Source organism: Meleagris gallopavo, chromosome 13 (genome assembly GCF_000146605.3).
Source record: "Meleagris gallopavo isolate NT-WF06-2002-E0010 breed Aviagen turkey brand Nicholas breeding stock chromosome 13, Turkey_5.1, whole genome shotgun sequence".
Lineage (NCBI taxonomy): Eukaryota > Metazoa > Chordata > Aves > Galliformes > Phasianidae > Meleagris > Meleagris gallopavo.
The window spans coordinates 635,060-647,066 of record NC_015023.2 but is presented as its reverse complement, the minus strand read 5'-3'; positions in this window follow the sequence as shown (position 1 = coordinate 647,066).

Here is a 12,007-nt window from a genome sequence, read left to right as displayed (position 1 = left end):
AGAGGAGAGGAGAGGAGAGGAGAGGACAGGACAGGACAGGACAGGACAGGACAGGACAGGACAGGACAGGACAGGAGAGGAATCTATCTGAGAAATCTGTCTGGATTAACTTCTTAGCTGTCAGGGTGTGATTTTTGGCACTCAGTTCTGCTGGTCCCATTCATATGTCATTCCAAACATTAAGCACTCTAATAGTGCTGTGTGTCTAGCAATGGTACATAGTCAATTTTAATAATTGAAGTGATCATAGGAACACCCTTTTTGCTGAATTCATAGAATTTGAGCATTACTTGACTATGGATAGTAGTCACCTGAATAGTCAAAACCTGAAAAAAAAAATATCCTTTGGCAGAAGGTTTTCAATTGGAAAGAAGAAAAAAAAAAAGAGATCTGTTATGCTGCATCCTCCCTGAGAGTTAATATTTGGCACTAACAATAGTAGAAGGTCTGAGCAGTTGAAGTTGGAATATCAGCATCCTTCATCTTTGCTTAAGGTTAGCCTATTACATTTGCTGTTCTGCAATATGCCAAATATAAAACTTTTTATTATACTTCTATTGAAATTACTGGATGTCCTCATAAAAGTCTAAATGTTAAAGGAACAATATTAATAAGTAATCTAGTACTTTTTGCATTCACACATATTTCTTGGCAGTAAAAGAATATTACATTGCAGCAGCTGTGCAGAACAGAATTTTGATTCTTGTTCTGGGTCAGTTAAAATGTGTATATAACAGAATTTGAGTCTGTTATCTGGTGCTGGAACTTAAGTCAATGCAGTATGCTGTATTGACCTTAGTTTGGTTGTGCAGGTCAGAGTTTGTGTGCGTTTGTTTGTGTTTTTGTTTGTGTTTTTTGATCTGTGACTCTGTTTCAGCAAACATAGGAAGATTTCAAATAGACAGCTGGTCATTTGAGGCTTGCTTTCAGCTAAATTGTGTGAAAAGATAGTAATTATCTATCCAATGAACTAATTTCATTCAGATAAAGTTAATAACATAAAACTTGGTTTCATTGTCCAGTTTTAATGTTAATGCTTAACATTCCATCATCCTCAGTAGTAAACATTTTCAGTGTTATGCCATTAGTTTTGTAATATGATTCAAAATTTTAATCTTTTGAAATCACATACAGAAATGTTCTTTATGTGCATCTATTTTGTACATTGTTCTCAGGTAGTCTGGATAGATCAGTGGGATTTTTTTTTTCCTTCTTTAGTTAGAACAAGAGTTGTGCTAGTATGTACATAAAGCATACAGCTTTGTTAATCTGATACCAGTTTGTTCCAAATACATCTATTTGTATGTATGTTACTCCACAAGTAATGCCTCCTATTTATTTCCATGGAAACTATGACAAATTCTCAGCTACAAAACTCTGTTTTGCAACATAGTCACCACCTTGTTTGGTCTTCGTAGACATTCATCAAGCATCGACAAATTACTTGTGGTTCCCTTCCAACTTGGGATATTCTACAATTCTATGATTCTGTGTGCTTTATATAACTATTTTTATGTGTAATTTTAAGACTGTTGTATTACAAGAAGTTCTGAATGGAGTTTCTTAGATATCATATGGATCATTTATCCCTTCTTGTTTTGTACAGTGAGTATTTGAACATGAGATATTATAAAGCTTATGGTAGAAAAGAAGAATGGATTAATTTCCTTTTTTAAATATGCTTATTTGTCAAGTAAGGCTGTTCATCTGTTACGGCATTTACTCATGTTCAATGGCCAAGACATTCATTACTTTATGTTAATCAGATTAGATAGGTGTGGTGATGATTGGAGTTTTGAATATAATGAAAATAAATGAACTGCTGTACTTAGTGACAAATATTTGCAGAGACAGAAGGAAAAAATGCACAATGTACTAAGAACAAAATTCTGTAACCAATGTATAAACAGAAAGGAAATTTCATTTTGACTCTTTATTCTAAGCAGCTTTCTTGATTTTCTTTCTTAAAATTTTATGATACAAACTGTCCTGTATAATGGTAACGTTCAGAGGAGAGTGTCTAAATTAGCATAGCTGTACATATTCCAGCACAACAACAAAATTCAAGGTGGGTGTACTTTGTGCACGTAGTATGGTAAATGCTGATCTTCTTTCTGACATTTAAGTCCAGGAAATTGTCAGGCATTCACACCTCTGTTGAGCGTTCCTGTAACTCTCTCTCATTGTTGAAAGACTTGGTGCTGCGTAACTAAACTAGTCACAGATCCTTATTATTTTTACTAAAGTGGTTCTGTGCCACAATGCCCAATGGACATCGAGTTTGACTTACACAGTGAGCTCAGTACAGGTCAAAGCAGTGGAACACTGTTGCCGTTGCCTCTTTGAGGGAAATGAATACATTCAGGGCTCAGGGAAAATAATCCACAATCAACTCTTTTCAAAGCTCTTTTAATTGTTGCATTAACAAGACTGAGGAATTTTAATTTTCCTCTCTGGCAGACATTCAGTTCTCTTCAATACACCTTGTTAGCTGTCTTATCTGCTACTATGGTGTTTTAAATCCCTTTTTACATTTTCTATCAAAGATCCAAAATAACTTTCATTCTGGAAACATAATCTTTAAGATTTCAGGACTTTTTACCTTACTAGTCTGCTGTTTTCCACGCAAAATACAATTTGTCATTTTGTGCTTAATTTGTAAATTTGTTCGTTCAGAAGATGTTATTGAATTGTGATAATTTGTAGGTATATGTCTAAGTAATCGCAAATTTGAACTAAGAGGTCAAAAGTAGAACATACACATACATGCCTCAGATGAAGAAATGAACTTGTAGGACATAACATAAGTTTTGTTATGGGAATTATAAATGTTTTTCAATATATATGCATACAGTTATTACAGAGTGTGCTTGTTTCTGACAGTGGGCATATTAAGACAATTATTCTTTCAGTTGTCACCAGTAGTGAGAGAATGCTGATCTACTTTGCTTTCTATACAGCTTTGGTGCCTATTCTGGTGATCATGGCTACAAACACTAGTGTGGGAGGAGAAACAATATAATTCTCACAGCACCATGTCTGCAGAGCATGGAAAATTATAGTGTGGAAATGTACATCAACATAGATAAACCCAATGGCTGCTGATTTTCCTTCTCTTCAATATAGCTGAAGGTAAAATTTTCTGACATTTATTATATCAGAGAAGATGGGAGAAAAGAAACAAAGACTGATTGATAGAAGAACAAAATTTTGACCATCACGACACACCAAGAGTTGCTGTGACTCTTAAATGAGACAAGTCCCTGCTTGGAATACACAGTACTTGCCCATTATAGAATCCATAGAGAAAAGGCAAAATTAAGTACACCTCTAGAGATAGAAGCAGCAGAAGACAGAAGCTTATATCCTCTACAGTATTCAAACAGGATTTCCTTTCCTGTACTTCCTGGAACCAAGGAGAAAGTTGTCCACTTCTTGCTGCTGTGTGGAAATCAAAAAAAGATATATTGCAAGGTCCTCTCCAAATGGACACAATAACAACATGTGCAGTGGACAGCTGTACATGAATTTGTTTTTGAAAGATGGAGAATTCTTTCTAGTATAGCCAGTACTTGAAATATTTATAATATGCAGCAGGATATAAAAAAGTTTTCCTTTAGTGTTTCCCTTCTCTCCCTGCTTTTTATCTTTATTTTGAAGGGAGAGAATCATTCCAAACTTACTGAGGTCCATAATGTGTTCATCTAAGGCATTGGAAAAATATGCAGAAGCAGATTAAAATCAGATGCCAAAATAGGCTGAAATTGGATGGCTGGGGTTGTTCCCATCCCAGCTGTCTGCTTTGCTCTCCAGATGAATGATCTGTTTTCCACCTCAGATGGGTGTGAGATGATTTCATGAGCCAGCTCACTAGCATAGATTTTAGTCTTTCCTATTTAAAAATGTAAGCAGAAAGGAGTGTGACAAATTCTGTAGTGGTAACTGTAAATGTCATTATAGCTTTTTTGTTTTAAAAAGGTTTTAAAATAAAGGGGAGGGAAAGATGAGGAAAACTTGTTTAAAACTTCTTCCGAGATAGGCCAAAGGTGATAGAGTGTGGAAGGAACCCACATGAATCTTTAAGTCTCACTCCTGGTTTCACAGAGGATTACCTAAAAACTAAACTAGATGTTTGATAGTGTTATCCAAATGCTTCTTAAATTCCAGCAGGCTTGGTGCCATACCCACAGCCTTCTGGTGCAGAACCTGCTCCTAACCCCACCTGGCCCTCCCCTGACGCAGCTCCATGTAATTCCCTTGGGCCCTGTTGCTGTCACCTGAGAGCAGAGCTCAGCGCTAGCCCAAACTCCCTGTGAGGAGATGCAGGCTGCCGTGAGGCCTCCCCTCTTCAGGCTGAACAAAATACATAACCTCAGAGATGGGGATTCTTTCTACGTATGCACAATTCCTTAGGAGAAACAAGCAGCCATATGTTATCACAATTTCAGTATTTGTTATTTGAGGAGGCAGAGGCCATATTTGCTCCCAGGTGATGAATAATTAATAAGAAATCACATAGGTGTTCTCAGAACAGAGGATTTCTGTTCAGCTGGTAGGAGTCTGTGCTCTGTTTAAAGATGTGATAAAAATGTTTGTAAAGATGCTTGTTTTTAGGAATGTTTTTTTTGGGAACTTCCTTTCTTGTGTGCAAGGCAGATTAATCAGGTATAGCTCAGGAATGCCTTTAGCATCCTACACAATCTAAATTCACTTCTGTAGATGGGGAAAGGGTGTATGAATTGTTTTCTCTGTGCTGAGTTGCTTCATGGGTAGCCATTGTGTATCAGCTGTGTGAAGGTGTAGTATAATTAGCAAATGAACATTTTGCTTGCTAGAGCATTTTCAGCTTTTATTGTAGCTTCAATAATGACATAAAAGCAAAAAATTGTAGTTCTAGTAACTTATATTTTTTTCGATCAAACTGAGTGTAAGCAAGCCAAAAACAATAGTTCTTCCTTGTAGGCAAGTTGTAGTTTATTTTGTGCGTATATTTTAAGACTGTCACTCATAATATTGTTAATTTCTGTATTATTTTATTTACTTAAGAAAGATCAACTAGCCTAACAATGAAAGCGTTTTGTTTTCAATGTGATTGTCTTGATTTGCCAACTAATAAGGAGAAAAAAGTAAGCTGTGATCAACTTTGAAATAGCTCACAGTTCACCTGTAAGTAGTTCACGCAGTTTTATAGCAGTAAATACTTGTCATTGCTCAAGTAATGCTTGAGTAGAAGCAGAGGTTTTTATTCATGTGAGCATCTACTAACAAGCTGAAGTGATTTGTTAAAGTCAAATAAGAAAAAGAAGCACCTGGAGGAAGACAATAATGAGATATGTGCAAAAAACAAATACAGTCTAGTTTTGGTCCCTTATACAGTCCTACATCTGTGCTACTTTATTCTTTTTTTTAATACTTCAGGTATTTTCTGGTTGAGTTATTGCCCTTCTAATTGACAGACCAGTTAGTTGACAATAATAACTAGTTGCTTCATTCTGCTACTGTTGTATTTGTCTAGTGAACTCAACGGTTGTTCCAGGAGGGTAAGCATGCAACTCCTCTTTATTATTATTGTTTGTTTTCTTTGTGGGCTACTTGTGTTATCTTTTTTTCTTGGTCTTTTTTTCCATGACTGTTTTCTTGCACTAGATATAAGCTTGTAAATTGTTTTAATCTTTCCTTCAAGAATAATTTAATCTTGGGGAATATGTTCTCCAATATAATTCATGGCTTTTTAATGTTCATGGTCAGCCCATGAAATAGCTTTGGCATTTAGAAGATCTTTAAGTTAATTATTGTGTTTCTAGATCCTCTGTGAATGTAATTTGTATAATACATCACATGCTATAAAAAAGGCAGAAAACTTATTGTCAAATTAGAACTTTTAACATACCAGTAAATTTTGATGACAATGCTATAAAAAGAAAAAAACTTTCTTTTGCAATAACTTTTCACATGTGTCTTACTGAGATGCTTATGGAATAGCTTAAAAAAAAAAAAAAAAGTAGTGATTTTATATCAGATTTAAGTAACCTGGAGTATTCCTTAACAAAGGGTCTTTCAGCTACTCTATCTTGACTGTTAGTTGTCACATTCTGTGCATGAAGAAGTAATAGACATTTGAAATATTTATGATATGTTGTGTTCCTCCATGTTCAAATAATATCACAATCTAGGTAGTGCTGATTGGTATTGGGTTTGTTTGTTTTTGTAATAGCTTTTCTGTTTATTTGCTTTTTTGTGTTTTTGGTTTTTTTCTTCCTAGTTAAGAAACGTTATCTTTTTGCTGTTATTACTATTGCTTTATAAATTTACGATATTAATTTGTCACTAATTTGTCAGAATAAAAAAAAAAATCCTAAATGCTGTTAATATTTTTATGCCTGTCAAAAAACATTTGATGAAATCCGCAAATCTACAAATCTGCTCTTTTGTACAGCTGTGAAATGCTTTAGTCTTCAAATTGCTATGGATTCGGTGCCCTTCTTTGAAAGCTGAAAATTATTAATCTTGATCACAAGAAGGCTTGGATTTTTGGAACTGGGATAATGTCATGCAACTGAAGATGTTCATGAAGTAGGCATCATTTGAGAAATAGCTGTTATTTGAAATAATCTTTTATTCTGCCTTTATAGCTGAAACGTAGGGACTTCTACAGCGTGGTTCATCTTACTCTAAGATACTTCAGGATTATATGATTCGTGCTATAGAATGTATATCTTGGTTTTGATTTTAAAACAGTTGAGAAGACTAGCTGAGCCATAGATGTGATATCTCGACAGTTAAATCCCAGCTGTATTGTTTTGGTAGTTTACAGTACTTAACTTTTCTATTTTACCTGCCTGTGAAACTAGCTTTCTGCGAAGGCTAAAATCTCTCAGAAAGTAAAGGTATATTGTTCTTCTAGTCCAAATTTACCCTGGCCATCTAGCAGGCTGACCTATCTGTGTTGCAATAAGAGCACAGGAAAAGCAGAACTGGGAATAGAAAGTTTCAGAATGGAATCTAGCTTGTGTGTAGTATTGATCAGTGAGCTGATATTCTACAACTCTGCAGAGGTTTTGCAGGAATGGGAGGGCAAGATATGAACCAAATTAAAGGAGACCTGAACCAGCAATCTCCAGGTATAATAGGCGTGGGTACCTAAATGGAAGAACTGAAGTCTAAATTTAAAAATGTGTTGTTGGGTTAAAAAATGAAAGTCCTAATGACTGTTCATGATTTTGCATCCTCAAAACACTCATTAGGCTTTTCTGTGCTTGTCTAAAAATGATTGCAGTGGTTCTATTTCACAACCTTGGATTATCTAAGTAGTACCAAGGCACTGTAATCGCAACTCTTTAAATTTTCAGCACTATGATTTGTTTTAGTTAGGACTCTCTTTTGAGTACTTAAGGGTTGCATATACATTTTTAATTTCAATTGTTCCATTGAATTGTATTACATATCAAGTAAAAAATGCAATATAACAAACTACCACGGTTTTGAGCATCAACTACAGATGCACAGAATATAATTACACATTACCTAGTACCTATTTTCTATGAAATTACTGAACTTGGCAAAAACAGTGTTAGCAGCAACAGAAATTTTATGGGGATTTATTTTAAATTTCTTTGTGCAGATTTTGTTTTTTTTCTAATGAATGTAAGTTAACTGGCATTACTTTCTGATATTGTAACACTGCTGTAGCTTGGGATGAACATTAATTAATCCTTAGATGTAGCTCTGGGTTTTGTACTCAATAGTAAGCACAAAATCAGTGCTTCTCAGGAGAACTGAATGGGAGAGAGCTTAAAATTTGTACAGAAATGTAATGCTTGAAACATCTTCCAAAATATTTTCTATAACATGCACCTCTACAGTAAAACAGGTAATTGGTATCACAAATGAACTGGAGAGAACAAATTACATCATGCTCACCCCATATCCAGGATATGTAGTGCTTTTCCTTGAAATACCTGCTTTCATTTTGTCTTGAATGTAATACTAGAACAAATGCTAGATAAGCTTGCTTCTATGTTGACTCTCAATAGCCAGACCCAGTGCACTTAATGTAAAATGTACAGTGAGGTAAGTGATATGTGTCTGACATACATAGATAATGATGTAAAGTCTCTGAATATTTTTTCTAAATGCAGAGACATAACAGGTGCTTTAGACGTGGAACAGAATCTAATTCTTGCTATTTCTGCTTTGGCAATATCTGAATGAAAATCTTTTTCTACATTTTAAACAGGCAATTTGCTTCAAAAAAGATTTGGCTAGAAATATGGTTACTGAGTATCAGGAACAAAATAGGATAGGTATATCTGTCTTCTGGGGAAAAAAAGGAAAGGCAAAATAGCACAGTGTAAGCTTGTAGCTGGCAGTTCACCAACTTTATAATGTTAAATTGAACAAGATATCTTTAGCATATGCAGTGGAAATGCTAAGTCACAGCTTGAAGCAGTGATTGAGCACCTGGTAGAAGGGCAGGGCCAATCCAGGGGAGCTCAGGTGCATGCAGTGAACCTGACCAACCAGAAGGGATGGAGCCAGGATGCACCCCTTCCCAGCCCTCATTTAAGGATTGGCAGTGGAGGCAAGTGTATCTCACTGGTGATCCCTGTGTACCTGTGGCCTTGCAAGGGTAAGCAGATTATTTTTTTAATTATTTTAATTATTAATTTAATTTTAATTATTTTTTTAGTTTTAGAAGCAGGCTTTGAAATTGTTGCATCATGTAATTTAATTAATACTATTCACAGAATAAATCTCTATGTTGCTCAAAAATATATGAAAATAATACTGTTTCAGAACATGTCAATTAAATTTGAGAGACTATTTTGTTTCTTTTTTAAGACACAATTGGAAATATTTGTTTTTCTAGCAGTTCTTATTTTCTCTATGAGGGTGTTTCTTTTGTTTTTCCCAAAGTTCTAAAGCAGTTGGTCATTCTAAGATATTTTAATGAAAATCTTTGCAGTGCTCATCTCAATTGTCTTATTTCTACTTCTTTTCAAATTCAAACCTACTTTTAAAGCTCCCATCCTAAAGATACCTGAATACAAGCAGACTTGTGTTCTTGTAGGAATCCCATACTGTTTTAACCTATACCACTTCTATTTTGAAATCTTACAGCGCATCTGCTAACTTCCAAATAATTTCCACTTGTAATTTGTCCAAGGGAATGTGATAATATATAATTAATGAATGGTGCAGTATCTTGATTTAAATATAATGTTTCAGCTTTAACAAGAGCGATATGGCTGAGTTTAAAGGTAGGATTGCAAGAAAATACTGAAACTGCACCATCTAAGCAAGTCAGTACTTGTTAGTGCACAAATGCTTTCCTGGATAATTTGACCTTTTCATCTCTATGGGAATTGTAAGGTTACAGCTGGAACCACTGATGGAGCACCTGGTGAAAGGGTGTAGCCAGCTCTGGGAACACAGGTGGAAGCAATTCCTCCTAACCTCATATAATGACTGGCAGCTGGGAAAAAAATTCTACTTTGAGATCATCTCCTTTGGAGCATTTGGTGGTGCTTGATCCTCAGAATGGGGTGAGTGATTCCTTCTTTATTTCCAGATTGTGACCACTATCTTTCTTGGGTTTATAGCAACTATGTTTGCTGCCGCCTATCCTTACATCATCTTAAAATGTTTCTTGCTTTAAAAAAAACAAATGAAAACAAAACATACTACATGTAAAAATAAATAAAAATAATTTGGGGGTTTGGGGGAAACTGTATTTTGGCAATAAGAATGTTCTATCTACTAAACTTTAACATAATGCTATTCTGGCAGTAGTTATTTGTTATTGATTCATTATTTTTATTATTACTTTATCATTTGTCTTGACTTAAGAAGTGCTCACAGTTCAAGAGTATTGTTTGCAACTGGTAGTTCTGGTCTTGGTAGAAGACTAGGGTCAAGACACAAGTATGTTAATTGAAAGTTGTTCAGATGACTGAAAAAATCTGAAGTTAGAAAGGGAGAAATTGAACCAAGGCATGGTTTGTTTCCATTACACTTTGAAACTGAATAAGATAACCAGTATTTCCCATGAAATCTAGAGGAGTTTGGAATTATCTAATGACAGGCTATGGGAATTGGGATTCACAGTTCTCACTCTGCATAACCTTATGTAAATAAGTAGCCCAAAGAATTGAAGAAAATAATGCAAAATAGTACTTGCTGGTGTAGGTACTTATTTAGTATGTTTATTTTAATAGGTCTTTATTTTCTACTTTTGTGGAAAATCAGTTGATCTTTTAAGTACAGAGCTTGTTGGTTGTGTAACTTAAAGCATGAGTTTTGTGTGTGGTGACTAATTGTCTTAGTTGTCTACCTCTGTATGCAAAAAGCTGTAGATGATCTTAAGGTTGACTCAGCAAGAGGTGCTGTTGAGGGCTTCGTTAGAGCTATCATGCTTGATATTATTGCTTTTCCCATCCAGATTGTTTTTTATTCTCATAGACCTTATATGAATATTTTACTATAAAGCAAGCAAGTTAACAAGACCCATTAACTGGTATATTTCTTTTAATATGATACTGCATAGGCAGTAAAGAAAAATACAAGATGTCACTTAGTGGCATTAGAGCCTTTAAATATTGACAATAATTTCAATATGCTTGGAAAGATTTTTCTTGTCTGTTATTTAACTGAAGCTTTGTTTAACAACTTGTTTATACTGATAGATGTTTTAATTCTTTATGACTGCATGTGTGAGAGATTTTGCTAGCAAGAAGAAATGTTTTAAATATAAATCAGTGTTTTCAGTATTGATTAAAATCCCAACTGTTCTCAAATATCACGTTTTTAAGTTAAGAAGTTGTATTTAAAACAGACATGTTTCTATTACTTGCATCAATGAAGTCAATGTGCATGTTTCTAGATAGCTGGTACCATAGTAAAAGCTGCATTTGCAATCTATTTAGGTGAATCTGTGGCTGTTAATATCAAATCATATGTAATTATATTTACAGGGATAATAGGACATGGATGGATGGCTAGTGCAGCTTAAGAAGTGCATTAGATTTCAGCGTTCATGGTGGTGGTTAAAATGTTAATTAACAACATTAGAAAGGAACTTTGCACTATTTGGGAAATCTTCTTGACGTGCAGAAAAAGTTGCTTTCAGCTGTGCCTCATTAATCAGATCTGCCTAAAGCTATGAAAGTGTCACCTAAGTATGTTTTGTTTTCTGCTGTGTGTTGCTGATGAAGATACTGACTTATAAAATAGAAGTAATTGGATTTGTGCTAGAAGGCAATAGTAAAAGTAAAAAGCAATGAATTGGAATGTGGTTTATGACTGACCTTTGTAAAGGAGATGCCTAAGGCACCTCCATGTGGTGGCTGTCACTATTAATGGTGACTATAGATTCTAGTTTGTTTTAGCAGTCATACACATGAATTACTTTTGCATGCTTCTTATCTGCCATAGATCTTACACAGTGTCTTTGCATGACAGCAAGGAGCAATAGCCTTCAGGTTTAGAGAATTATCCGAGGGGGCCTTTGTCCTCTGTATTCATCATTGCTATTGTATTTCTGGAGGTGTAAAATAAAACAAACATCTTAATGTGTTGTCCCATGAGGGAGCGAAGTGGGCATTGGCTATTTTGTTTGTGCATGGGATTGTTCTATAACTCTCCAAAGAGAAGCTGGCCTGGGAGACAGTCCATGGCCAAATCAATCTATAGTGCTTCCATGATATTCTGTACACTAATTCAGTTTAAACAAAAATAATTGAGATCTAAAACTTTAAGGTTTAAACCTGGAGTTCATGGTAAGCTCTTCTTTAACAAAAGGATTGGAAAATATATTCGTATCCATGCCACTGCAGGAAGTAACAAATCAGAACAGGCATGTTATAATCTCATGTTATACCTAAACATTTTACTGGAGCAGAAACAGTTTTCCTTGTTGTAGCTCCTGTGGTGAAAAATTGTAAGAGTCCTTGGGCTTGGAATATCAGGCTGTTTCCAGCAGTACAGCAGTGTCCTTGGTGGAGGGGGG